Source organism: Triturus cristatus, chromosome 5_2, assembly GCF_964204655.1.
Source record: "Triturus cristatus chromosome 5_2, aTriCri1.1, whole genome shotgun sequence".
Classification (NCBI taxonomy): domain Eukaryota; kingdom Metazoa; phylum Chordata; class Amphibia; order Caudata; family Salamandridae; genus Triturus; species Triturus cristatus.
In genome coordinates this window covers 296,352,396-296,379,609 of record NC_140588.1, presented here as the reverse complement: position 1 = coordinate 296,379,609, position 27,214 = coordinate 296,352,396, and positions in this window count along the sequence as shown.

Here is a 27,214-nt window from a genome sequence, read left to right as displayed (position 1 = left end):
TCTTCTGACTTCGTGTTTGCTGGTTTTAGGACTCTGGGCACTTTACCACAGCTGGCCAATGCTAAACTGCAAGTGGTCCCAGTGTACACTATATCGGTGATTGGTTTATCCATGATTGGCATATTTGATTTACTAGCAGGTCCCTGGTAAAGTGAAGCAGGGTGAGCCCAGGGCCTGTACACCAAATGCTACTAGTGGGCCTGCAGCACTGATTGTGCCACCCACACGAGTAGCCCTATAAACTTGTCTCAGACCAGCCACTGCAGTGTCTGTGTGTGGAGTTTTGAACTGCCATTTTGGACTGGTAATTGCACCCACTTGCTGGGCCAAACCTTCCCTTTTATTACATGTAAGGCACCCCTAAGGTAGGTCCAAGGTAGCCCCATGAGTCGGGTGCAGTGTATTTAAAAGGTAGGACATGCTGTTGTGTTTTACATGTCTAAATAGTGAAATACTTCCAATTTTGTTTTCCACTATTGCAAGGACTATCTCTCTTATAGGGTAACATGGGGATTTCCTTGTGTAGGAATGTGCACCTTTTTGCATGGTTACCCCCCACTTTTTGCCTGACATCTGATGCAACCTGACTTGATGTGTCCTGCATCCCTGCCAATCAGGTTCCCAGAGCCTGTGTTCTTTCCCAAAACTGTACATTTGTACCCACAATTGGCACATCCCTGGCCACGGGTAAGCCCCTTGAAAATCGTACAAGTGGGTACCAAGGGCATTGTGACCAGGGAAGGCCCCTAAGGTCTACAGCAACTATTGTGCCACCCTTAGAGGCCCTGTACCTTAACATCTACACAGCCTTTGTAGGCTGCATGTTTTGGTGCAGAGAAAAGTGAAGCGTTGACATGGCACACATCCCTGTGTGCTGCGCCTGCAACCTACTGCCTGAGGCCTAGGTAAGTCACCCCTCTAGCACGGTGCACTGGCCCTCAGATGAGGGTACAGTGGCATGAGCCCCGTACCCCTAGAGTGTCTAAGTCCATTCTTAAACACTGTAATTGTAGTAAATCAATAAAGAGTATATGGTCTGGGAGTTGGTCATTATGAACTCCCATCTCAATAATGGCTTTACTAAACACTGGGAAGTTTGGTAACAAACATCTCACCACATTAAGCCCAAACTGATGCCAGTGTGGGATTTAATGTAAAATGCACTCAGAGGGCCTCTTAGAGACGCCCCCTGAAAATTGACCAGCCCTGGTGTGGTTCCTGATTGGCTGCCCGCCATTTGTCACCACCAGACAGGTTTCTGGACCCTTGAGTAGAGAGCCTCCGCGCTCTGGGTCTAGAAAGAAAGCCCATCCTGGGCGGAGGTGTCATGCCTCCTCCCCCAGGATGGGCTGGGTCCACAAAGGTGAAACTTTAAAGGCCTGCCGCCTTTGGAAGCTGTACCTGCCTTTTTCTGCCCCCAGCAACTGGCTTCCACCAGTTCTGGCCATCACTTTCGGCATGAGAATCAGCTGGTAACCAAGCTGGGAAGAGAGGTGTGCCCACCTTTGCCAACCCCACGCCTCAGGTGGGGGAGGCAAGGTGAAGCACCCATCTCAGTCCCCTCCATCTTGAAGATGAGGAGACAGAGCCAATTAGGGAAAGGCTCATTCCCCCCTCCAACAGGAGGTTGGCATAATAGGGGGTGTACCCACCCCAAGGACGGTACCCATTTGTCCCGACCTGCACACCCCTTTAAACGCCCCTAAATCTAGTATTTAGGGGCAACCCTTAACCTTGCCTCCTCAGATTCGAGAGAGAAAGAAGAAGGACCGAAGTGCTGTGCTGACCCAGAAAGAATAGGACACCTACTACTTGGGCCCCAGCCCACCATCCTGTCCCGACTCCGACCTGCCTACAGCAAAGAAACCGGCATGTCCAGAAGCCCCCAGAGCCCGGAGGACCTGCCCTGCACTCACCTTACAGACTCTGTCTCCCTTGAGCACCGAATTTGCTCAACAAAGACTCCAAGACCAGATCCGGATTCTGGTGACTCCGTAATTCTGCACCACTCTGCACCCGATACCCATGGCCCAAGTTCAAGTGGCCCAACACCATGAGTAGGTCTCCCCAGTGATCCTGACCTGGGATCTGGTGATCCCCGACCTCCCTCAAACTTCAAGACAATGCCAGCAGGCTCAACCTGAAGGGTCCCTCTGACCGCTACCGGATCTGGTGAAAAAACCCAACACCAAAAGACACCCCACAGCCTTGGGTGCCCCAACCGATGGTGTCCAGGCCTTCCACAAGAACCCAATTTACCTCTCCAGCTGGTGGTCCCCTTCAGGAAGTCTCCCTGCCCGAGCCTGCAGCAACTTTGCCGAACTGAAGGTCCCCATTGAGAATCATAGGGTCCCTGACGTCTTCTTGGCACCCAGCACCCGGCCACCGCAGTGTCACCAGTGGTGCAGCTCCTGTGCTGATCATTGTCCCCTGTAGTGCTGACCTTAACCCGAGGAGCTTTGCTCCCACACCTGAGTGGCCTGCTCGTAAGCATTCTCTAACCAAAGGCCCCCTTAGTCCCATTGGCTAACATTGGGACCCTGCATGCTGCACGCTGCACCCGGCCACCCCAGTGCCGCTGGCGGTGCAACTTGAGTGCTTATCTAGACCTTGGGTAACCTTGGTCCTAACCCCCAGAACTCCCACTTGTAAGATGTTTACTCATCTGTGAAACCGATAACCATTTCTTCCCATAGGAACCCATGTTATGAGATTTCGGCCCTAAAATGTTTTGTGTTAAACTGTTGTTTTGTATGGGGAAAAAAGTAACTATAACTCAAGCCAAGAAAAGTCTTACTTACCTTGTATTTTGAAATCTTTAGGTGTGGTATCTAGGCATGCCACCCCCGGTAATCAGAGTAATCTTAAAGTAACTGAAAGGTATTCTAAAAGTAATTACTGTATAATTTAAACTGCTTCTTGAGAATATACCAACAATTGCAAATCCATCCTCAATTGCAATTTTGTGTAAATGTTTACAATTGCAAGTGTATTTTACCTACATGTACCAAGTCCTGTTTGGTTCTAGAAATAAAACATAAGTATACCTTTCTTTTACTTACCCAATTAGTTTGGATTTTGTCTCTGTGTGCCATCAGTCTTGATTGAGTGAATCCAATAAATGCTTAACACACCCTCTGGATAAGCCTAACTGCTCGCCCACACTACCACACAGAGAGCTGTTAGTACTTACCTAATTTAGCCTCTGCTATTCCGCCGGGGACTCCCTGGACTCTGTGCACATTTTACCTCACGTCAGTATAGTAGATATAGAGCCAGCTTCCTAAACCTTGAAATTTCTTTTAAGTGTAATTTCCAATTGCGAGCAGACAGATATTTGGAGATTGGGGTCTCATAGCTCACAAATTAAAAGTACATCTTTTGGTGAAGTTGGTTTTTAAATTGCGTGTTTGAAAATGCCACTTTGAGAAAGTGGGCATTTTCTTGCTTAACCATTCTGTGCCTCTGCATGTCTGTAGAATCCACGTCTGGGTTAGGGTTAAGGTTGCGCTCTTGTGCATTTACTCTAGACAGTCACATAAAGGGAGCTGAGGTGTGTCTTGCATATCCTGACCGGCCATCACCAGGCTGATAGGCCTTCCTGAGCTAGAGTGATGGGAGGAGTTGTCACTGACACTTGAATAGGGCTGTGCCAGTCCTCACACAAAGCTGTATCCACCCCATAGTTTGCCTTGAGCCAGTTCAGAGAAAGGCAGGGTCTGTGCACTACAAAGACTTTCCTTTGAAGTTTGCCTACTTCAAAGGCAGAGACTGGTATAAGCAATGGAGCTGTGACACCATAACTTCAGAACACTTCTGGACTAAAGGACATTTTGACAGGAAGACGAGCTGGATGATGTAGGGCGGACTGACACTCTTCCTGTTGATATGTGTGCAGGCCTGCTGCTTACTGCTTATGTCCTGGGAGAGAAAGTACTGGACTTTGCTTTCTACATCCAGTTTCCAAGGTTCTCCAAGGGCTTGATCATGCTTGCCTCCTGTTAAGAAGTCTCAGGGCCATCAAAGACTTCACCTACCAGTGCCTGGGCTCTTCTGCTGAGAGCCCTGACTGGTCGAGTGGTGCCAAATCCAGATCCTAGGCCCTTGGAAGTAGAATCTGGTGATCTAAAAACAAAATCCACCCATCGACTTTTAGCACCTTCTTTCTTCATGAAACTGCCCCATGCATCTGAAAAATCGCTGTATCGCTGCTGTGCGGCTGAAAAATCACCGCAGCCCGAGTCCTGAGCACCATGTCACCGACGTCTGTGGCACCCGCTCCGACTCCAACGCAGCCTCCGTTTTGCAGCTGAAGAATTGCCGCATCGCCTGCTTCGCGGCTGAGAAATCAACTAAGCAACTGCTTCGCCACATCCACACAGCGCGTCAAGATTTTCGATGCATCGCACTTCAACGCTGTCTCTTCATTGACGTTGCCCAGTAGTAAGGAACAGAGGTTATGTGTCTGGAGATAGACGCATCAGTTCCAGTAAGGAACCAACATATCACGTCCCCTGGCAGTAAGGAACCGACGCATCACCTCCTCTGGGAGTAATGAACCGATGGATCGCTTTATTTTACCGGTGCCTCAACTCCCCTGTGCCTGGTTTTGTCTTTGAATTCTGACACATCCCAGGTACTTTGTGCTAAAAGTGACGCATCCATAGATTTCTATGGACTACATTTGCTTTACCTCTGCAAAGTGAAATCTTTGCTTGTGTATGTTGTATTTTTGTTGTTTTGGTCTTGTTTTATTCAGATAAATATGGGCTATGTTTCTAAACTGGTGTGGCCTCATTTTGTTGTGTTTTCACTGTGTTACTGTGTTACTGTGTGTGTATGTACAAATGCTTTATACATTGCCACTGAGATAAGCCTGACTGCCTGTGCCATGATACAAAGGAGATGAGCAAGGGTTATCTTAGCTGTGAACAAAAAAAATAAAATGCTGAACCTTTTCTTCTTTTTAGCCATGTCTTTGACCCTTACATCACACTCACTGACCCTGCCCCATGCCACTCAGTAGTACTGTTTATGGGCTTTAACTGCTGCATGTAAATGAAGACAGCCTAGAAATGCGCCGTTCGCGCTTCCAGGCTGTCTTCATTTATATGTAATTGCAGTCTGTTAAAAATGGGGTCTCTAGTTGGCAATAGTTTGCACCCTGTCCAAGTAGTAGCCAGCTTGCTTGAAATTCTGATGCAAAGTACCAGCAAACCCCAATTATAGCCATTCCTCTAATTTCACTTATTGTTGTAAATGTTTGCTGAATAAACTATACAATTTCTCAAACTCTTAACTGTGATACAGTAAAAGAACTAACATAATCTACTCCATGCATAGGGGAGACAAGGTGTGCCTATTTCTTTTGCAGGTTGATATAAATCTATCATCCTGAACAGGCTGTGTATAAAGCCCAGAAAACCATAGCACTTTGTGGCATGTAGCTATGTACACTGTCACTTTAGCTATACATTGGTTAGATAGTTTCGTTATAGAATGTAACGTTGGCTGTTTTGTACTTGACCTGGCATTCTGGAATGTGGAATGTTCGCAATCCCAAACTGTTGTCAGTCAAGCCAGTTGGGCTTGTAGCATTAAAGACTTACTAAAACAACACCGGTATTTCTGTGCAGCTTCTACTATTTCTGCACACTTATATTTTGGTGAAAAGGATGAGATATGTTCCCTGCCTATTTCTGGGTTTCAGGTAACAATGACGCACAGGAAGACTAAACAAAAAATGCGTAGTCGTAGTGGTACTCAATGCCACAGCAGCTGTGCCCAGAGTAGTAACACAGATCCCTGCATGCCCTGCGGCACAAGGGGAGGCCCAAACATCCATGGAGCCCCCAAACCGTAGGGGGGCCCTTCCTTCAGCCCAGAATAGTTATAGTTGTGAGATATGGCAATCTCTGAGGCCCCTCAACACATTCTGCAGGGGTGGGGTGCATCATTTTGCGTTACGCCAATGGCTATGCCTGATCAATAGACCAGCAATTGATGAGTCAGGAAATTACAGCAATACTGTTTGAAGTAGTGATTGGTTCTCGTTGAAACAGTCAATGTCTGACTGTGTCAAAACTGGTGCAGTGAAATGCACATGTGTTCCAGCAACAGGACGAGCAGCAATTTAAGGCTGTTCATTGCGGAAGTTCCATCTTCTGAAAGGAAATCACGTTCCCGCGAAAGAGAGAAATACTTAAAACACAGCTGTGCTCTACGTCACGGGCAACGCCACAAACGCGTGCGTGCAGGACATGGCCGACTTTTTAGAGGCTGCTCGCCATCCGACAACCTGCCTAACTTTTAACAAGTGGTGAATTGAGATGTTCATGTCAGGGGTTGCACAGCGTCCCTGATATCAGTTTAACGACAGAGAAGGCAACAATGGTGTGAGTGTGAGAGAAACTCGCGCTCCGCATGCAGTGAAACTCTTTCACGCTGCTCTCAGAGTAAGCACTGCCACATGCAATAAATGCAAGAGCACCTCTCATACAATGGCTACTTTTGCTGAGTTTAAGACTGTGGTTTATACATACACACATATACACACTAAGGAGTTTTCACAATTTGAAAGTACTAACACGCACTTTACCCCTACGTACAGGAAAAACAAGCATTTTCAATGCAATAGGTGTCGCATTTACGAGCGTTTAAGCTAATGGCATTGTAAATGACAATGCCCTTTATTTATGTGTTTTTAAAAGTAACACATATATAAAAAGCATTGTTATTTTTAATGCCAAGAGCTCAAACTTGCAAATGCGAGAGCACGTAAATGTTTGCTGCCCCCCTTTCTTTAGATGCTTCTGGCATATTCAGGGTACGTTGAGCAGCGTCTAAAGAAAGGGGTGCGACCAACATTAAAGTGAAAGCACATTGGGTGATTTCACCTAAAGCGATAAAAAAAAAATTACTTTTAAAAGCTTCTGAAGCACGGCCGCGCTGCTAATTAAATATTTAAATAAGCTATATTAAAGCAGACTGCGCTGTAATTTTTTTTTTTTTTTTTTTTTTTTTTGAAGACCTTTATTGATAGAAAAGGGGCAAATACAAGTCAACAAGGAGCCCGGGGGGGCTCACACATACGGTACATTACAACTTACTGAAAACACAGAGGATACATTACAGAAGGACTGAGGTCTAGTTTTAAAAGTTTTCCTTGTAGGATAGACATAAGCAGGATATCGTAGCACAACAAGTCAATACTGGTGTTAAACAATCAGGATAGATAATCTTATAGCAGTAGAAAACACCAGAGTCGCTGCGTGACACCCAGAAAGGAACGTCTGAACCCCAGGGAAGGAGAAAGGACAAAGAATAGAAGGCCCATAGAACAAAAAGGAAAAACAAAAAAGAAAGCAACCCCACCCCCCAAGTGCCCCCCACCCTGCACCCCTGCAGCTGGCTACGGCCTTTCCCCCCCTAGCAGTGTGCCTGTCGCCCAAGAAAAGGAGTCCCGAAATATAGAAAGTAAGAAAAAGAGAGAATCCGAAAATTCTCATAAAATTGAGAAAGGTGGGGAGGAGCCCACTATTCGTCCCCCAGCTCCGCCATCTCGCACCCATAATAGCAACAGTAGTCTAACACCCAATAGTAATAACATGCCCGGTATGACGAGAGAACTGGGGCCACAGCAGCAGCGCGCAGGGTAAGTAAGGCAGCAACACCCAACCGAAACATCCAAAATATCAACAAGGAATCTTCAAGCCATGATTGATAAGCGTAAGCCCCCGCAATAGTCTTCTAGCACCACCGATACATGTCTCGGTCACTCAGAGAAAACTAGTTCCCCGGCTGCCCCACCCACAGGAACGGTGCAAAACATTTATCAACGGAGGAGGGCCAACCCAAGAGAACAAAAGAAAAAATCAACAGAAGTGTATCCGGCCATCACCTCCCGGACCCCCATGCAAACCATACCCAAAGTCCAGCGTTCTCGTCAGTCCAGCACAGTCCCAGGAATGTAGTTACCGGTATCAGGGCAAGAATAAAGACAAACTCAACCCTGACCCCTACGTGCCAGTGCGCCAGCATAATGCAGTTGCGGCGTAGCCCCGTAGAGTAGGAAGAGCATCCGATGTGAACACCCAGAGAGATGGCAACAGCCAGTAATCGCCATCCAAAGCAGGACAGTGTTATCCCCAAGAGTGCAGTACGGGTAGGCGTACAGTGGTAGTCCACCAAAATTGGGCAACTCACTCCCGGGCAACATGTTCAAAGTAAGCAGAGCGATCTTGTCAGCAATACCCGCTGGCGGTGGTAGTCCTGGCATCCGACGGCGAACCTCTAGGTTCCGTCCAAATATAGAATGCACTGTGTCCTCCATAGTTGCGACAGTCCGAGCGGCGGTGATGTTAAGTTCACTCACAATCAGTTCCTCTACGTCTCCCCGGAGAGGCTGCACACGACTGCCGAGTCCGGGGCTCGGCGATCCGCTCCGCGCACAGCCGCCCGTCCGGTCAGCCAAGGAGAGAACGGGCACAGCGTCGTCCAGCCGGCGCTCCAGGTCACGGGCGTTGGAACAAAAAGCAGCTCGCATAGCGGCCAAAGCTTCCAGGACGTCGCCGATACTCACGGGCATAGCGTGAGAGGAAGAGATGCCAGCTCCCTGTCCCCGGAATCCGCAGGCGTGTGGCGACCCTCGAGCCCAGTCGTTAGCATACATGTCCAGGCGTCGTTTAGTAGGTCAGCTCCCAGAGAGGCAGCGCCAAACCACAGGGACAGGGCAGCAACCCCCAGCCCAGCGCCACGCACAGGGACAGCACAGTGACGGTCCAACCAGGCGCCGTGTATAAGCGCCGATCACTCAATAAAGATGGCCCCTTCCATTACACTTCGTAGCGAGAGATCAAAGAGGAACTTCCAACAGGGGGGGATACATTTGTTGCATCGGTGGTGGTAAAGCAGCGTAGCGGCGAGACTCCAAAAGAAACTGTTGCGCTACTTCTGGGAATCTCGGTGGCCTGTCGCGTCTCGCCGGCGGTTTCAGATTCTCCTGTAATGGCCGCTGTTGTTACCCTCCAGCCGGACGCCGCCGAGAACAAAGGACCGGACCCACTCCGTAGGCGTCTGCGGGAATTCAGGGCGTTTCTTCACCCCCGGTGCAGGAGGGACGACGGGGAGCCCACCATCGGATGCAGCGTCGCCTCCCCAACCCGTTACCGCACAACAGCCACGATTCAGCAATCAGGAGAGGAAGCGGTACGGGAGGGAAGCGGACGAGTCGGCGGAGCCGAGGGCTCAGGCGGCCATCTCTGTTGCCGGCTAGGCTCCTCCCTCAACTGCGCTGTAATTTGAATAAAAACATTACTACTAAAATAGAAGCGGGCGAGTGCTGCGATGTCATGGGTGGAATAGGGGAAGAGCTTTAGAGAAAATAGTGCTCACCAGCTTACATAGCAGACCATGTAACAACACTAGTAAAAGGTCCAATTGTTATGTGAAGTAACAAATGCAGACAAGGCGGTGCCAAGGAGGAACTAACAAGCCTAATAACGACTCGGAAGCCAGCATTTACGATGGACAATGACACAAGCCAATTAAAAATATGGACGGAAGGTGGGAGGGGCTTCAAAGTCATACTCCACAACTGTATGCCTCGCACCAGCTGATGCGCTGCCCAGGCTGTACCTAAAAACAGGAGAATCCATACTTGCCAGCTCCACACACCCACCTGGGTGCCATAAACGGGCTGGCACTCCCAGTTACTCCAGTTTTTTGTTCCTGTTGAATGGAGCAAGAATGTGGAGATCCCTGCTATGCTCGGGCAGGATTCGGGCGTGGTTACTTACCTTGACGGGCCCCGGGAGTGCACATCTCCCCCGTGGGAGCACATACCCTATGAGCTGGGGGTGATCTACTGCTCATGGAACTTGGCATGGATTTCTTCTCCTTGTAATTGCCACAGGATGCCGCCACCCATTTTCTCCTTCGATCGCAGGCTTGATGGAGGGCAGGCTCACGCTTGTTGAATTCAGGTCCCTGCATGTGCGTTAGGGGTAATTCTATGGCCCACACGTGTCATTTCCTGATTGTTTTGGGATTCTTTTCGCTGACATGGTGGTGCTGTTTTCATACTTCAGGATGGGCAAGCATTCCTCCAAGAGGAAACACACTTCCCTTTCCCCTTTTCCTCTTCTTCAACTCGGTCCCCTTCTCCCAAACGTAGCAGGCATGGGAAGGAAGATTAGGAGGAGGAGAGGATTAGGGGGATTGTGCTCCAAACCTTGGCTGCCTTCAAATGGAATACTTCAGTTGCTAGCAAAAAGAGATCCGTTGAGGCAGTTTCTGATTCTGCTACCTCAGATTCTATAGACGATCCTTATACCTCTCTGGACTTTAAAGGCAAATATATATCAAAGCATATAATGGCAGACTTACTGGGGCATATCAGGGAAATATGATTTTTTCCCCTTTTGAGAAACCTGGATCCGCAAATAATTCTCTACTGCAGCAATTTCAAAAGCATGTTAATTCACCAGTTTGTCTTGGATGTGGAAAGAGTGGAAAGACCCTGATAAGATTCCCTGGAGAATATGTTGCCAAATACTGTTCATGCGGACTCAGTGGTAGCAACCCTAGTGGTCTGTTCTTCCACGGCACAGGAGTTTATTTTAAAAAAACCCTTCTGATGAAAAAGTGGACTCTGTTTTGGAGAAAGTTTTTTCTGGAACCCATGTGGCTATGCATGCTGACATTTATGGGACCTATACAGCCCTATCCCTAATTTCAGGTTTCAAGAGAGTATTTATGGCTATTCAAATGGAATCTGATTGTCTGCCATTATTAGAGGTGGATTTGGTGACATCAGTGGCCCTTGCAGGAGGAGCCTCTATAATGGTTAGAAGGAATTTGTATCTTAGAGGTTGGAACACTGATGCAGCTCAAAGGGCAGCCATGCTGAAGATGCTATTTGACGGATTCAAGCTGTTTGGTGTAGAATTGGAAGATAAGCTCCATCACATATTCAAGGAGAGGAAATATTCATCTTCGTTTCTGCGCCATTCTTGTGAATCCTCTAGTTCCTTGATAAAAAAATTCTCTCTTCATCAGCCATCAAGATGTCAGCAGACTAAGGATTCTTCTGTCAATCCCAGGGCAGAGAGTTTCCTTTTAAGTCCTATAGGAAACAGAAACTGGATGCAGATGTAAAGGATAATCTTGCCTTACTGAGCTGGGACTCTTGGCTCTTTGTTAATGGTTGGAGGTCGAATTCAGTGGTTCTTTTCAAAATAGAAACCGATAACGAAGGACAATTAGGTACTTCAGTTGGTCAGAAAAGGTTATCGAATGGAGTTCCAGTCAGAACTACCTGCTTCAAGAACCACAAGTACTCATCTGCCTCGACATCCAGTCAAGAAGAAGGCCCTATTGAAGGGGCACTGGCTCTACAGGAAAAAGGAACCGTTGTTCCAGTCCCCAAGAAGGAGAGAGGACAAGGGAAGCCTGAAGCAGCTCCAGATTTTTGACGAACAAGCACAGACATTGATATGTAGTCGTGGTCATCTTCTGAATGTTCCCAAATGCCAGCTTTCTCTCCAAGGATCCTGTATTCATTGGAGTCTGATTCAGAACATACTGCGGGAAAGTATTTCTTCCAGAGAGAAGAATTCTCCAACTTCAGTCATCAACCTGCGATGATCTTTCCGGGGCTCAAGCTCCTGTAAGACTTTGGCTGAAAGTGCAGGAACTCATGGCAGCAACTGTCCACATGGTTCAGTGAGCAAGACTCCACCTAAGGCATCTCCTCTGGCATCAGAACAGTTATTGGCCCTCTGTGGTAGACTCATCTAACTGGTTCCTTTCTCTCGCCGGATGTCAGGCTCAGCCTTCGGAGGTGGCTAGATGCCCAAAATCTCTCTCTCCTGGATTCTCCACTACAGCTGACTATGGCTGCCAGCTGTCTGAGTTGGGGTGCAACCCTGATGGGCAAGACATATCAGTACAGGAGGTCATTTCTGGAGAGTCTCAAGTCATCGAACTGGAGAGAGCTAGTAGTGATTTTCTGATCCTTGAAAAATATTTCAACAGCTTCTTTTGGGAAGAATCCTCTAGTCAAGATGGACAACACAGTGGTGGTATCCTTCATAAATCAGCAAGAGAGCACTCATTCCGAAACTCTCAACCAGATTGCGGTGCAGTTCGGTTCTTGGGCAGAACAGAACTTGGCTCACCTATTGGCAGTTCATATAAGAGGCATGGACAATGTGCTGGCCCCCTATCTCAGCAGGAAGTGTCCATCTTCACAGGGGATGACGTTGCCCGGAATGACACTTCAAAGGATATGCAAGCAGTTCAGCTCTCCATATCTAGATCTGCTTGCAACCAAGACCAGTGCTTAGCTGCACAGATTCTGCTCCAGGTTCTCAGAAGAGCAGGATTGGGGACTGGACGTGTTGATATTGAAATGGCTGAATCGTCTGCTGTATGCCATTCCTCCATTCCCATTAATACAGAAGATTCTCTTCAAATTTCAGGACGAGAATGGAGACCTGATTCTGATGGTACATTATCGGCCACGGAGATCATGGTTTCCTCTGCTGATATCCCTGGGTCTTCTTCCATCTTGGGTACTTGTGAAATCTCTCTCTCCTCTCAAACTGTCTCCTCTCTCTCTTCGACTCCAGCTCACACTGTCGGTTTGGAGGTTGAGAAGTCACTTCTCTTAGCAAAGGTTCTATCCTTCTCTTTGGTGGAGTTTCTTCTGAATTTTAGATGGCCTTCCACGTTGAAATCCTGCTTGAAACATTGGAAATCTTTTGATACGTGGTGTTTTGTTCATAATATTTTTGCTTCTAGTTTTGCATTCTCTGATGTCCTATGTTTTCTGTTGGATGGATTTCATTTGAACCTCTCTTTTAACTCTGAGGTCTCAGTGGTTCACTATTAAGGCGTTCAAAGAATTTTTTGAACCGTCTTGGGTGGTGGATTCCTCAATTTCTAGACTCTTTAAGAGCTTCTCTGTCTCAGAGCCTCAAAAAAAAAACAATCTCTCCAGCTTGGGATCTTTCCTTGGTTCTCAAAGCTTTAAGGTATCCTCCTTGTGAGCCTTTAGAGGAAGTAGGTTTAAAGTTTCTTCCCTTTAAGGTCATGTTTCTAGTGGCTGTCAATTCTGCTAGGAGCATTTGTGAATTGGGGGCTGTACAATGTACTCCTGCATGTATTTGGTTTGTGGACTGCTGGGTCATTATGAGGCCTGTTCCTACTTTTATTCCTAAAGTGAATTCTGTTTTCCCCTTTTCTTTCCTGCTCACTCTAATGCAGAAGAATAATTGTTCAGCACTCTGGATTTTAAGAGAGCCCTTTTCATTTATGTAAACAGGTCCAAGTAATACTAGAAGCCTGATTCCTTGTTTGTAACTCTAAGACAGCCAGTAGAGGGAAAGAAGGTAACTACCTTGACTCTCTGTAGATGGATTAAGTCTAGCATCTTGCTGGCTTTACGGGACACTCCTGTGGATCCTCCATTCTAAGGGAGATTTACTTGGGAAGTGGCTGCCTCCTTGGCATAATTTCATTGTGTATTGATTCAAGATATATGTAAGGGAGCAGCTTGGTCCTCTGAACATACCTTTGTTAACCATTACTGTCTGAACATTATCTCTGATGCTTATTTGTACTTGGGAATAGGAATCTTCAATTTTGCAGTGTAGTTGGGTGGTTGTGGCACTGTGTTTGGAATTCAGGTGATTTTGGATTGTGGCATTCTTAAAGACGTTCCATGTTTTCTTTCAGCTTTTAGTTGTGTTGTCAAAGGAATTCAGCTATGGTATATCTTGCTTTGTAATGACTGGGATGAGAACAAGGAACATAGGGGTACTGCCCCGGTTACTTACCAGTAATCTTCATTACCCTTACTCCATTGTGTCCTTGTCACAGTCATCACATCCTGGCCCACCCTCCCTCCTGTCAGTCCTTTGACTACTTATAGGAGGAAGTAGGAGTGTCAGCCTCCTTCATGGCACCAATGTGGGTGGGTGGGGCTAGCAGGCATGGATCCTCCTGTTTTTTGCTCTTTTTCTGAGGTTGCATTACCTCACTTTGTAATGACTGCGACGAGGACAAGATGGGCTGAGGGTAATGAATATTACTGGTAAGAAACAGGGGCATTTTACCCTGTCAATATTTGGGTAAAATTGGGATCAGAATACCTTTTGAAAAGAGTCCAAGAGTGTTTGCTTATGCCCGGCCCATTTGAACAATGTTCAGACTTTAAAGATCAAAGAGTTAGTGCACTTTATCCAAACTTTTCCCCATAATATACACACCAAAAGAAGAAATTGCTCACTGGCTGTTTACATCATCTTTGCTGGGTTTTTTTCTTTCAATTTTTGCATCCATTGGAGCCTAGTCCAATATAATGATCATATTTCAGGAGATGTATTTGCACAAGACGGGTTGCCCAAAAAATGAGTAACAGACAATGGGTCCTAATTTAAGGCAGGTGAAGTTAAGGTAGGTGAAACATCGTAATTATTTGTGGTTATGGGTATCAAACCTCACAAAATGGCATGTCATCATCCCCAGATCAATGACCTGGTAGAACGGATGAAGCATGTTGTAGGTGAGTGTATTCAGTGGGCCAGACGCAATGGTAGAAAAGTAAATGAGTCTATTAAGAATTTGTTGTAGATATAATTATGACTCCACATTCTACCGCAAGAATTTCTTCTTTCCAATTATTAAGTGGCAGTAGTGCGGTCACAAAGGTGTGCTCTCTTTGGAACAGAAGTTGGGTTCATAGGTACATAGATATGCCCAGTATAGAAGATGGACAAAGACCTTGTGTACCTGATAAACAAGTTAAACAAAGGCTAACATGCCCCTAAAAGAATGAAAGAGAGTAATACAAAGGTAAGTGATTGGGTAAGCAAGAAGTCTACGATGGAAGGATTGGAAGAATATGGAAAGGGTTGTCAAAGTGTGTCGAGCTTGCATGTGGTTGCTGATCTGAATGTTGCAATTTCTGAAGTGAAGGATAGTAGGAGATTTGGAGACAGGATGTGAACAGGTTGGATCTGAGGGTGTCGGTCTCAGGAAGAGTTTAAAAACATGCATGATTTCCTAGTCCTAGGGGAATATTCTATGGTCCATTTTAGATCCTATCTTGTATCCATTATTATTATTTTTTTATTATGTACCTCATTGGGTTTCAAGTTGATTTTTTGTTCTGGCCTTGAGACAGCTTTAGCTGTCTTGCCTGCCTGATGTTTAAATAAAAAACACCATAAAAGTACATACAGATATACATACATAGATGGGCTTTTAGTCAGCCCTCTTCATCCACTGGTTCTATTCAATTACCTTTCACATTTTGCCCAGCACAGCCTACAGCATGGGGCAATGGGCCAGTCCACTTCAGCTCGCTTCACTGTGGTGCAGCGCAAAGGTTGCCCATCCTTTATACGTCACCGACGTGTAAGAAACACACAGTATGAAAGTGCACTTAGCACACGATTCATGTATGGTTTAACAAACTAATGTAAGTGTTGCACTTGATATTTTTAGAGTGTCTTCACTGTAGGATTAGAGAATTTACTCACAAAATGTTTTATCATAACTAAGTGGGATTAATAAGGAACCATCCTTATATAGTAGATAATTCATCATAGAGATGAAATGTGACTTTTCTAATGTGTGTGCTACTTCTCGTGAATAACATTTAATGAAGTGAAACTGTGATTAAAACCATCCTCATTGATGTAGAATATAATCCTACTAGAAACTATAAAGGAGTTATGTAACGTGTGCACTAATATTCCATATATTTTATTTAAATGTAGTCCTCAGTTATACTTACAAATGAATATGTTGATGACGTATTGAGTATTACATGTAGTGTGAAACCTAATGCAATAGAAACGTATATTAATTTGTGCTTAAATGTGCACCATGAAAACATTTGACTTGTCATGAGTAGGCCTGTATTTCACCATGCTGCATAAAGATGATTTCATTTTTCTGCTAACTCGACATTTCTTTCAGGTATTGCCATGCATTGTTAGTTTAGAACAGATACATTACTGTACTAGAGATAGGGAAAATAGGCTGAGAAAAGGACCTTGAAGAAGGTACACAGAGAAACAGAGAGCTAACTGAATGGACTGTCTTACAATTGTTACCATCAACTTATGTCTGAGGGATAGAGGTCGTTCCCATGTCCAGTGTGGGACAAACCAGTAATGTTGCAGTCTGCAATATGAGGATTGGATTAGTACAATGGACCCCTGATGGTGTGATCAAGGGGGTGTTACCTAATGGACTTTGTAGGTTATAATATACCGCTCCCCTTGGACTTTCAGATCAGATGCTTTGCAGATGCATTCCAACTTTCGCCCCAACAGATTCTTTACAGATTTTTTGCAAACACCTTCCCCAAGTCCATACTATTCTGGATGGACTTTGAGGTTTTATACCTCAATGCTTCCTTTGATTCTTACTTACATGCGTGCTAGGCTAATACTTATCCCTGACCCATAGAAGTCTCTTGACTGAGCTTATTAGATGCTAAAGTTTCCGTATTTGATTTCTTTTGTCTTGACCCAACTTCCTTTATGGAACTTCCCTGATTTGCAAGGGTTCATTTCCTCAAAACATCCACGGGACTAGATTACTAATGTAGAGGAGAGAGAGCCTTAGATTATTCTCCGAGCACCAGGTTTTGATGCTACTGTTTTGCATTGCTTTTATAGATTTGCTTGTTTGCTTAACACCAATTTGCCTTAATTTCTTCAGGCATCTGGGAATCCCAGTTGTTATTCTGTATCTTTACAGCATGGTGCTGTGAGTGGTGTATTTGAACGTGATTATTAATTTGTAATAAATGGTCTTAACCCAAGCTACTGATTCCTGGACCTCATTATGTAGCTAAATGGGTTGCACTGTTAATTACATTTTGATTGATGTTAATGCTAACTCCCATCACCTCTCAGGCAGAGGAAAAGGTCTATCGGAGGACCAATGGTTTAGATTTTACACGTGTGCACATCCACCTAGAAAGTAATCCATTTCTACGCTAGGATTGATAGGCAAATCACAGCTTTTCCTTTCTTTCTTTTTTTTTTGTTTTGATGTCGTCATTTTTGTGATTTGTCATTTTTTATTCACTCTTTTTAGCAAACTAGTGCAGACCACCCTTACATTCTTTTACATTTTAACTTTTTATTACTTTTAAACGTTTAATGTCTACTACGTAGCTTTTCAAATAAAAGAAGTAAAAATCCCATGCTAGCCAACGCTAGACCCATTTGCATAAAAAAGGATACTGTTGCACTACCTAGCTTTGTGTACTCCAGCTACGAATTGGTCTAATTCTTTTTATAGAATGCAATATTGTCTACTTCAGACTTTCTTTTGGTGTTCAGGAATGTGGAAAGTCTATAATTCCATACTGGAGGCAGTTAGGTTTGTAACAGTAAATACATACTACAGCTGTCCCTGTGGATTCTCTTCCAATGCTAGACACAATTCACAGCCAAGGGAGGAAAATGACCTAATAATATTCACTCGCTCTTCCGGAAAAACTCCGAGGTAAAACGTACTAAAGGAACAAATCTCAGTGAATGTGCCCAGTTGTGCCTCCCACATCTTACCTGCTAGCCTGATTAAATGTGTCATTCTGAAACGCATCTGAAATAAAGGCAGGGTGGAATTGTCCTTCATAGCACTTGCCATTCCATGCCACAATCTGACAATCCCACAGCAAGGAGACGTGGGCCACTTTACATCATGGATGACAAAAAATAGCATTGTGTGTGGCAGCATGTGATAGTGAGAGACAGTTCAGTGTGTCTGCACAGTTTAGTTTGTCACTGTCAGCTGGTGTGTCTGGCGATAATGATACAGAGATTCTTTCTGCATGTTAAATGGGAATGAAACACTAAACCGAAGTGAACCGAGGGAAAGCGGAACCTGGGAGGGGGGCTGGGGAGAGCTGTTTAAGGCCTGTAATGGAAGGAGCAACAAGGAAAAGTACCAAAAGTATTTGGTGTGTCTGGGGCATTTGCTGCCAAGCTGCTGTAGAGATAAGAGACTGGGAATGTGGAGGAAATGCATGAAAAAACGGGCAATTCACCTGCTAAACGAAAAATGCACACACATTGATGCATATTGTTTAATGCTAGGGGCAGGGCCACCGGAATTATGCGGCAAGGGAGGTCCAAATTATATGGCAGTGTTAAACTAAATTTTGTGACGCAATGCTTCACATTTTGTGATGGTGTTACTTCATTGTTTTGTCATTTGTCAATTCCAGAGGCCCTGGCTGTGGGCCTTATTCACAAAGGTATTCTGTCCGTCAGAGCGAGTTTACAGGTGAACATACCTCATGCACTTTATGGACATTCACGAAATTCAATCTGACCCCTTCCTCTCCTACCTGATTGTAAAGGTATTCCAGCCAAACTTCCCTTCCGGGATGGGAAGGAGAATGGATCACCCCTTGATTTCCTTTGGAGCTGGGGGAGGGGGAGGCTATGGGTAACGGCTTTCTCCATGGGAATTTTATTTTCTCCAGTGATAAAATAGGAAATAAAGATTGCGTTTGCATAGCGGGCTTCATTTGACCCATGCGCAATTCTACTCTATGCCTCGCGCAGATTCCGTGAATATGTTTATGAACTGAAAAAATATAAAAGCACTGTCAGGAGAGAGGAAAATCTCCACCGGTATTTTTACAAGTATATTTAATGAATTGGGTCCTATGTTGTTACGCATTCTTTATATAGCGCTCACAAACCAATATGGTCTGGTACTGCCTAAAACCCCCTCGCATTAATAAACCAAAGACCCTTGGGAATGGGGACCCTCCCAGCTCCCATGGAGGCTCGCCGCCCCGCTTTCTCCCAAGGCAAACAATGCAAACACCACAACTGTTTGGATTAGGGGTCGTAGTAACCCCGGCCGTATTTTATTACATAAAATAATCAAAAACATTGAAATAGTTATTATTTACATTATGTACAATACGCAGAAAGTCCAATACATTGATAGGTACAAGATTTCAATTTGCTAACCTTAACATGATTCTAGTACATAGCCATTCCTATCCTAATCTAAGCAATGAAAATATTCTCTTTCTGCGTATCTCTGTTAGAGCCCACGGCAAGGTCAATGCCTGGTGGCCCCAGATCCCGATCAAGCTAGTTCCTAAACTCCTACCGGAGTGACCTTGCGCAGGTGTCAGCTTACCGGATGGATACCTCCCCCAGGCCCCCCCTGCGCCCTCAATGTTAAACTCCATAAAGGGGCGCTGCAGTTATGCATCCTTGCGCCCTTGAGCGCATGCGTGTGCGGGAATTGTCCAACCAGCCCACTGTTTGCGAGACTTCCCTTCCCCCGTGACCCTCCAGCCTATTGGCTGTAACTGCCCCTGGAGTTCCATGAGAGACCCTCTGTCTCCCCCTCGGGTGTCCCCATTTGACAATGGTGATGTTCGCTAAGGACCGAAAATTATGCTCACCAATCATGAACTTACCGCTACAGGCCAGTATAGTAGACCGACTATCTGGGCTCCCCCCTCTGCCTACTAGAAGGTCATGCCCTGCACCTTGCACCCTCTAATCATGCCAATATGTTCTCCATGAATATCTGATTACCACAACTTGAGTGATGAACACCATCCTGCAGAAAAAACTGCTCCCCTCGGATGCACCCATGACTTATTGATCTAAGCTTCGGGGTCCTGAATCATTTTTAGGTCTCGTGTGATGTAAGCAGCGCATGCGCTGCTCTCATCTTACAAGGCTTCTTGGAATTGATACGATTCCAGAAGCCTCGTCCTAGCTCTGCCTTCGGCTTTAATTTGTGCGCGTCGTTTGACGTCACAAATTATGCTAAAGGCAGTGCAATGATTGCACTGAAGGCATGGCAATCATTGCTTGTTGCCACCCTGTCTCCTTTTAGCCACGCCTAGCGGGATTGGATCTCTTACCCGCGGCGTGACACAGTAGGGATATTAGCAGCTTGCCGCACTTTTTTGGGTAAACTTGTTTGTCAAGCAGACCACTTGCCAGAGGTAATGACTGTGTGGCGTAACATAGGCTCCCACAGTGTGCGTGTGTGTGTGAATGGAGACTTGCTGTCTATGGTGAGATGCTTTATTGATTGATTTACTTATTTATACCAATGTCAGTAGCAGAAAATGGAGAACTGCTGTCTATGGTGAGATGCTTTCGCATTGTCGCGCCTGCGGATGACACCTTGTCTGTTTTGATACTTCCGCTTGCACCCCATGGGAATTATGAGATGCTTTCGCATTTTTGCACCTGCGGATGACACCTTGTTTTTCCTGCCTTACCCTGCAGCCATACTGCTTCTGTATACGACCACCAGGGCTCCCATGTCATGTGACACTCCCCCATACTGAGGCATTTGCACCAATATCACTTTGCATCATGGGGCTTGTAGTTTCACTTTTTCTAGGGAAAGCGTTGTTTTTAGCTTTGTTCACCGAACACCATATTACACACATTTTGGCAATTCTCCTGTCAAACACAAAGCGCCATCTTCTGGATTTTAATCTGGATTTTGTTTGTATTACTAATTTACTCATAAACAGAGATGCCATAAATCTGTGACGTGGCCCACGAAAAGCTGACAATACAGTAACTTTTAAGCGTGCGTCGTGTTGGATCTTGGGCAGCACTTTTACTGCTTTTCTGTTGCTTCACGAACCAAAGTGACGCAGAAGAGGCAAGGCACACGATTTTTTAATATGTTGCGCGTGAGGCTCACTGTGCTGCAGACAGCCGTCTGGTTTGTTCTTCTGTCACTGAAGTTGTGCTACTAAGCAATATGATTGACTGACTGCATGGATGATCAGTGAGAATTCAATGTACAGATGAATGAGTGAGAGCATTGACGGAAACATCAAGGCACTGTAAGCAATAGGCCAGACCTCCTGACTTTGCCGGGGCTTCATGTTATGGAACAACAGTGTAAAATGGTCAACGCCAGTAGCTTTAACTTTCACAAATGCGAGGCCGATTGCATTGCAAATGCTTGTTCCATTTTGTTGTTAATCCTCTTAACCGAATGATTCAAGGCCCACACAGACTCACCCCGTCTCCACTCAAATCTAGGAATCATTTGTGATCACACCATCATTGCCTCTGGGCATCTCTTTGCCAACCACCCTACTTCAGTAAGCAGGGTTTCTACTCCGCCTCTCCCCACCAGGTGCACCAGGTTGTTACCCCCTAAAAGCAAAATACAAACGGCAGGAGGTCCCTGACATTTTTTTAGCGCGCGTCACCAGGTCCCTGAATTGACTAAGTCTCAGACCATCTTGCCCATAAAAAGAGATTTTTGCACCTGCCTGCCATGCCCTGACCTAATAGGAACCTGTAAAAAAGACCTTTTGTAACCTCCTTACATACGAGTGGCCAATTATTCACACATCCTGTTTTGCATGTTCCCAGGCGTGAACCTGGTCCGTAACGTGCGCTGCGCGTTGATGAATTGTTGACTGTTGTCCTCCTGCCTGACAGGATGTTGCAGCCTTTGGTGAATGGTGGACTGATGCAGGCTTCCCCCCTGCGTGACAGGATGAAGAAACTGCAAATCAAACCATGAAAGAAAACCAACCGTCAGCCCATTATTTTTGACACTTCTAGAGCATGTGCAAGCGCACATAGCGTTTATAACAATTCGAGGACCATCTACCAATCCTCTGCACCTCACTCCCAGAAAATCCCCTGGCCACCGCTTCGGTGGCGGCCCCTATTCTAAAGGAATGGGTCCCAAAACTGCCTGGGTCTAAACCGGGTTTCTGCATGGCTAGGCCCATGACCCTCTTAAACTGGAAGATAGTGAGCGGGGTACCGTCTGCGTGCACAAGTAATGGCCCCCTGCGCCCTTGGATGTTGCGCCAGGAATGTCTCTAACCTGGCAATGGGGCAGCAAGCGCTTCCTTCAGCCCTACGCAAGACCACCCCTTCCCCCCTGCCTTCCTGATCAGTTTTGGACCTGGGTATTGATATCAATAAGGAGTCTCCCTGAATCTGCACATGCGCCAATTGCAGCCCCCCTGCCAATCCATCTTGTTTTTTGCTACCAGCTCCCCTATCCTGAAAGCGCCATAGAACGCTAAACAGAAAGCCGCTTGGAACAAAAGTGCTTCCCCATCTGAAGTACACACTTGGTGCAAAGCATCCATCAGTGTGGCCAATGTCTGTATTCCTCTGGGTCTTTTTACGTCTGGCTGCCCTCCCTGTAGGCGTTGCCACCCTCTCAAGGCTTTCCACACTATAAAAGTGCCAGTGGGTTCCCCTTTTCCCTAACTTTCGCGAAGAAGAAAATGGCTGCAATATGCCGCCTTGCTGATGCCACTGAGCGTGCCTCATCTCTCATAGTTCTCAAATAGGAAACGAAAGACCCTGTGTCGTACCATTTTTCCTCCCAACTGTCCCCCAAGAAATAGCAGTAAGCCCCAAACGCCCCTACGTATGCCCTCATGGCCTGGGTGCAAGGCTAGCTGCCACGGGGTACGATAACTGTGGCACCAAGCTACCAAAGCTGTTCTGGGAAAGGCGTTGCGTTCTCTGCCGCCTCTCGGTGATGAGACCTGAATACCTGCATCTTAAAGCGAGAGAGCACATCAGCGGCATGGTTTAATACTCCTGGCACATGTTTGCCTCTAAACAGCAGATTCATTCTCATGCACAGCAGTATTATCTCCTTTAGTAGGCGCAAGATCATCTTACACTTTGCATTTTGATTATTGATACATTCCACAACAGCCAAGTTGTCGGACCAGAATACCAAAGATTGGTTCCTCAGTTGTTCTGGCCAAACGGTCAGTGCCACCAGGATGGGGAACAGTTCGAGGAAGCTTATGTTACTTGTAAGCCCCGTGTCCTCCGACCACACTGGCCAGCGTTGGGCAACCCACGCCGGACCTAGAATGGCTCCAAAACCCTTGCTACCCGCTGTGTCCGTTATCAACCCTATCTCTGGGCTGGACCTGTGGGGACTGGGCCACACAACCCTACCGTTGAAGTCACGCAGGAATGCCTTCCAGATTTGCATGTCCTGCCTGACCTCACTGGACAGTCTGGTGTGATGGTGCTTCTCCCTGAGTCCTGACATAGCTTGAGCGATGATGCGCGAGAAAGGTCGTGCCATTGGAATTATTCTCAATGCAAAATTGAATTGCCCTACGACCTGCTGTAAATGATGTAGTGTAACCTTCTCCTTTGTCAAGCAATGCTGCAAGGCAGCCCCAAAAGCTGTGATCTTTTCTAGGGGCAGCCGTGACACTCCCTGCACAGAATCAAACTCTATTCCCAAGAATTCAATCTCAATGCTTGGCCCCACCGTCCTGCCCTGTGCCAAAGGTACACCAAAGTCTTGCATGAGTGCACAGAACCTCTGCAATGCCCACCCGCAGTCCTGAGATTCTGGTGCCCCCAAGAAAAGGAAGTCATCAAGGTAGTGTAATACCCACTGGTGCCCTGTCGCTCGCCTGAAAACCCATTCCAAAAAAGAGCTGAATTTCTCGAAATAGGCACAAGGAACCGAACATCCCATAGGTATACATTTGTCCACATAATACTTCCCCTTGAATTGAAAACCCAACAGGGGAAAATCAAGTGGGTGCACTGGCAGCAGGCGGAAAGCTAACTCAATATCTGATTTTGCCTACAATGCGCCCCACCCCAACCCCCTGAGCATCTCAACTGCTTGATCAAAAGCAGCATACTTGGCACTGCATAAGTCATCATCAATGGCGTCGTTCAGTGACCCACCTCTGGGGGCTGAGAGATTAAGAATCAGTCGGAATTCTCCTTGTTCTTTTTTGGGCACCACTCCCAATGGGTAGGAGACAAAACCTTGCATTGGGGGGGGCCTCAAATGGGCCAGCTACTCTGCCCAACCAAACTTCCTTCTCAATTTTTGCTGTCACCACCCCTTCATTAGCCCTGACTGATAGCTGATTCTGGCAATGCGACTCCTCCACGTAACAAGGCGTGGGGATCCTGAAGCCGTCCCTGAAACCTTCCAGCAAAATTCTAGCAGACTTGGGGCAATTGTAACTGTTCAACCATGGTATCAAAACACTTGTTATAATAGGAGAGCTGGCCTTACCGAGGGACACACTCTCACTCCTGCTTCTTACCTCCCTTATCCTTTGCTTTCTTAAAGCATTTGGACTCTGGGTGCGAGGAGTTGCCACAGAAAGAACATGCGTGTTTGAATTTACATGTGCCAGTTGCTCTGTTACATGAGCGCCTATTGAAATCCCAACATGCTCCCTTACTTTTTCCCCCAACCCCGAGCTGCCTGGGTGGCCTGCATGAAAGCGCTGACCCCGAAAGGTGTCTTGCGACTGACCCCGGGTGGTATCCTGTGGACCCCCTCTGAAATGTCTTAGGTATATGATCATGTCAATCTGGTTCCAGCCCAGTGCCGGGTCAGATGCCTTAGCTCTTCTAAAAGCCTTGTCATAATCTTTCCATCCATTGCCACCATAAGTATCCTGTGCACAAGTGATTCTATTGTGGTAGCAAGCCATCTCTGAGGCAAGACCTGGGAAACGCTCACCCATTATTGATGTGAAAACCGTAAAACCTTTGATCCAATTCACCAACGTCTCTTCCACCCTAAACTTCAACAACATACTAGCCCGCCCTCTTGGGTGTGTCCATTCCTTATTCTTTTTGGCCTCCTCCCTCTCTGCCTCATCCAGCAGCAGGGAAAACATATTCACATAGGAGCCCTTCTAAATCTTTTCTTTAATTTCTTGAGACACATGTTGCCCTAATTGCTCTCTAACGGAGCGAACTTCACCTAAACCCAAAGGTAGCAAGGTTTGCGGCATACCTGTTGGCGTTGTCTCTTCCGGCTTCGTTGCTCCTGCATCTGCTGGCGTGGTGGCTGTGGGCGGGACTCCTCCACTCCCCATTGGCCCTGTACTCACCTCCATCGCGCCCCCCGCTGGCACAGCCAGCCCGTCCCTGGCTTAACCCCATCTATCTGTGCCATTATCTGTCTGGCCTTCTCCAATGCATTCTCCCCGCTACCCGACACCCCTGCTGCCGGGGACCAGTTACCCACTTTTTCCAGCCAAGGAAGTACTGCTGCTAAACTAGATACCAAATCGGGCTGGACCGGCGTGCTCCCGGATGGGCCCCCATCATGGGGACCAGCGGGGCCTGTTGGGTGCCCCCCGTTGCTCCCGGCTGCCCATCAGTGAGGAGAGGGGCACACGGTGTACTTGGCTGATCCCCTGCCAGACCTTCTGCCCCCTCGTTTATAGGCTGATCTCCCCCACCACCCGTATTAGGCTGACCACCGTTGGCATGTGGGACCAGTACGGGCTCCACCGACCGGGGCACCACCCCCTCAGGGGCTCGGGCAGTGTCCCCATCCGTCCCTTCCCCTTCCCTAGGTGGAGGTGCCCCACCTTTCTTAGGTCTAGTCCTTTTAGGCTCCGGGGGAAAAGCTGCCTTAGGGGCTATCCCAGTTCACCTGGGCCGGTCCTCTGCCCAATCTTGGCCATCCACCTTATCACTTAAAGCGGCTAAAGCCTGGCCCATATCATCTACCTTCATCATCATGGAGTCCATTGCCCCCATTTTTCGCATCATCGTCTCCATAAACCATGCGAGAACGCTGCTCGTTCCGCTTCACCTTAGGTGCCATTGTTGTACACACCCCAATGTACTGAACCGCAATATAATAGCAACCTAATAGCTGGAAACCAGTGCCCCACAATATGCTGTGCACCAATGTAATTAGGGCAACAAACACACCCCCTAACAATCAAAACACCCAACAATGGCAAACACACCACAGCCCACTGTGCTCTGGTCTGGGACAGACCCTTACCTTGTAGAAGTAACAGCCCCTTGGCCGGCCACAGCACCCACGCCATCAGAGCCACGCCCACCAGCTAATCTAGTGGGTCAGGTGAGTATTCTCAAACCTGCATGGCTCGCGGGGACAATGGAAATGAAGGCCAGCCAGTAATGCCCCAAAGTGAAAGAATACCCGTGTCCTCAGCGCACACACTCCTGGTACCGAAGAGTGTCTGCAACCTCCTCAGAGTCCAGCCGATGCTCCTTGCGCAGTCCCTGCAGTGCAGAAAATTGATGCTGCTACTGGGGTTTGAACATTGGTCCACAGCTTCCGTGTCAGCTCTCAAAGCTACACCACACCGTCTCCCTCGATCCCTGAGTGTTGCCCCTGCCTCCAGGAGAACACCTGTTTCTCATACAAATTGCGGGCAAAAAACTAAGCGGAGCACTCCCCTGGACGTTCCGATTACTGAAGCAAGGCAGGGGAAATCAATTGTGTGCACACCGTCGCCCTCGATCTCCAAGTGTTGCCCCTGCCTCCAAGAGAACACCTGTTCCTCACACAAATTACGGGCAAAAAACGAAAGCGGAGCACTCCCCCAGGCGCTCCGATTACTGAAGCAAGGCAGGGAAAATCAATTGTGTGCAAAACGAAGCAGATTACTTCCAATGCGCTCCGTGCTCAAGCGCTGCCCCTCGCCGATAGGGAAATCCATGAGGATACCTGCAGTGAAAAGAAAAGGTGAAAAAGAATCGTTGGGACCTCCAACTGAGGCCCTGACTCGTCACGCGACCTGCAGGCTGGGGAGCAGCGAAAAAAGAGACCGTCCGCCCTGCTCCCCATCTTTTTAAACGAAGGGTCAGGCAAGCCGGTTATGACCAGCTTGGTTGACATTGGCCACACACGGTCAGCCAATCGCGTGTGGGGCTCAGGGGAGGTCAGGGAGCCATGTCACTCTTGTGCGGGGGCCCGGCGCGACCGCCATACTGGCGGCGTGCCCGAGTCCGTGCCTGCCTCGCAATGAATTGGCCTCTTCACGCTTTCCGCAGCAGCATCAGTCATTCTTACGCAAGCACCGGCCCAGATGAGACGGTGCCATGTGGACTACATGTTAGAGTTTCGCTGCAGTTCAGTTCAGTAGTGGTGGGCAGAGGGGAATCTTGTGACCTGCTGCCCAAACCTGCTTACAGTTGGTGTATGTATGCTTGGGGTTTTCAAGCCAGGGTCCATGCCAGAGGAGGCACGGGTCTAATGGTCTCTAAGGGGAGAGGATGTGGTCTCAGAGCTAGACTGCCAACCTTGGAGCTAGGACACCAAGGTTCGAGCCTCGGGGTTGACTCCACATCCTGCTATTCGGGGCAACTCACTTAATTTCCCCGTTCCTAACAAAAAAAAATTAATGTGTCCT